This window comes from Pteropus vampyrus, unplaced genomic scaffold, assembly GCF_000151845.1.
Source record: "Pteropus vampyrus isolate Shadow unplaced genomic scaffold, Pvam_2.0 Scaffold1, whole genome shotgun sequence".
Lineage (NCBI taxonomy): Eukaryota > Metazoa > Chordata > Mammalia > Chiroptera > Pteropodidae > Pteropus > Pteropus vampyrus.
In genome coordinates this window covers 29,262,041-29,264,857 of record NW_011888782.1, presented here as the reverse complement: position 1 = coordinate 29,264,857, position 2,817 = coordinate 29,262,041, and positions in this window count along the sequence as shown.

Here is a 2,817-nt window from a genome sequence, read left to right as displayed (position 1 = left end):
GTTACTCATTTTCATGGTTAAATTGGAAGAGAAGAAGCAAATATGAGATGTAACTGGATATGATGACCAATAGTTTTATGGATAAATTCTCTTGGTGCTTATAAAAGTTACGTATTTGTTATTGAATTATGCCTCTATCTATAAGTAGGACAAAACAACTAGCAAATACAAGGCATAGCTACAATGATTGCTTATTATTCTGAATCCCTCTAAAGATCTGAAATGAGACCAATGTATCAGTGTGGTGTGTTTTAGTATGTTAAACAGCTATTTTTAAACAGCTGTTACTCGTTACTCCAAAGCATTTACATCCTGAAGATGGGTGAAGTGATTTCATGTCTGTGATTTGTGGAATACCGAGAGATCCGCTCAAATAAAAGACAGTAAATGGGAGCTGTTAAAAATCCACCAAGAACAGTGTTATAACTTATCTGTAAAAATTAGAACACTGCCCAATAATTCAAGCACATTTATTTGAGTCTCTATTTTTAATCTTCTTCGATTTTTCCCTTCACTAGAGTTGTGCTAAAGTAGTACAAAGGACAGATTTCCAACCCAAAGTGAAAGGTGCTATTCAATATGCAGTTTACTGGTAGTCAGCCTCAAATATGAAAGTTCATGAAAGGGACACAGATAATGAGTTCTGAACAATTAGTGTTGCATAATTGTTGCAAAAATATTTGATTTCATGTCTATATAGAAAGTTTATATCTATAATGACATAGGACATGACAAATTCATCTCAGTTGCATACACAAACTCATCATTCACAGTATCAAAAACCCTTGCAAGTACTGCATAATGCCATCAGCATGACTGAAAAAAAGTTAAGAACATTAGCACCTTCTAACTACTTGGCATTTCTATGCTCCCCTACTTTCACAAAGCACTTGCAGACAAATTATTTTCATTATTCATTACAACATCCTGAAGCAGATAGGCACTGTTGTTCAACACCAGACTCTCAACCTCATAGCCATGGTGATTTAAGATTGTGAGGTCCTGTCTATGCATTTGCTTTCCTTAGAAAGAGGTTTACAATTTTAAATTTACAGATCCTATACAGACTTTCCGAATGAAAATTTCCTTGCATAGGACCCTGGAATCTGTATTCGTGTAAAGTTCTCCCAGGTGACTGTGTTTCAGTCTATCCAATAATTGTATTTAGAAATCATTGTTGTGCAACAGTCATGAAAGAAAAATTAAATGTAATAAGATATAAATTTTATTAAAAATCAGTAGAATATGTTGTGTTTCAGCTTCAATGAGAATTGCGAGACTGCTCTGTGTAGGTAGGCCTCAAATGTCTTATGTTTGAAAGATCTTTTAAATTAAAGAAGCTAGAAATCATTTTTCCATGGAAATAACTGGTAGATATTAGTCAACTCCAAGAACATTCATGAAACCTCTGTAGTCAGTGATGCAGCCAGTGCCATGAGGTACTACTTCAGCTATCTCTAAGGTTCTTTTCATAAAATACACTTTCTACAGGAAAATAGATAACCATTCTAGAAATAAGTCGCTTCATTTATTTGATCATTAAAAGGTTCCATTTTTTATTAAATATATTTTAGACTTCAAATGTATTAGGTGCTGTGCAGGACACCAGATATAAGACAGTGAATGAGATGGAAATAATCTCTGCCCTCATGGACCTTGCAGTCTGGTGGCAGAGTTTGCCAATTAAAACAAGAAATTAAAGTATCTTAAGTTCTGTGACAGGAGGTTATGGAAATGCCTATGGATGACACCTGGTTCTTTCAGTGCAGGTGTTAACGTGTGTATGAAGAGGGAGTAGAGGAACGGTTAGAAAAGACAAGAAGACAGTCTAGAGCAAATCTTGCCTAATATTATTTTTAAACAGAATGAGGCTAAAAGGTACTAAAGAGGGACCTGGGATTTTGTTGTTGTTTGTTTATTAATAGAGATGCCTGAGACCTATGGACTCTGAGTTTGAGGAAGGGTAGTTCAGCCTGACAATGTACACTTTTTATATTTTAATTATAAAATAAATTTCTTGAATTTTCATTATATACCAGGCACTCTGCTATATTTTGGTAATACAAAGAGGAAAGGTGCAGACCTTATCATCACAATGGCTATTGTCTATTTCTTAAGAGATCTGTAAACAGAAAAAGAACATAGGATGAGATACAGTCCATTATTCATATTAATCGTAAGTCTAATTTTTGGTCTTTGAATACTTAAACCTGCATAAAATATAACACTTCTTTTGATCAGTATCTCCCTTAAGTTTCCAAATTTGATTCCAGGACAGGACTTCGGACTGAGGTAGATGTATGCTATTAGTTTTTATGTACTTTGAAGTTGGGAGCTACCTATGTATGACCTCTTGGGATAGAATGATTAAGGCAATAGGGATAAAACCAAACTCACAAGTGGATATCATCTTTAAGGGGGCCTTCTGAATTTAAGACTGAAGAAACACAATATAGTTGTATCCCTCACTCTCAAGCACAGCCACATAAACTTTCGGCTGCACCAGAGAAAGTAAATTCAATTCACCATGTTCGCATGCTTGTTGTGTAGAAGCCACAGCAAGGGATGTTACAAGATATGTACAGGTAAGATACCGACCTACGAGAGATTTTTAATTTGAGAGAATAGAGGAGAGTATTGAATGGGAAATAAACATTTGCACAGGTGTCAGGACAGTGTAATGGGTTAGTGAGAGCATATAGGCTCTGGACTCAGAACTGAATCTTCCCAACTTTCTGGCTGGGTTATTTTAAACAAGTTACTTTACACTGTAGAGCATAAGTTTCCATATATCTAAAATGGTGATAATGATAGTGC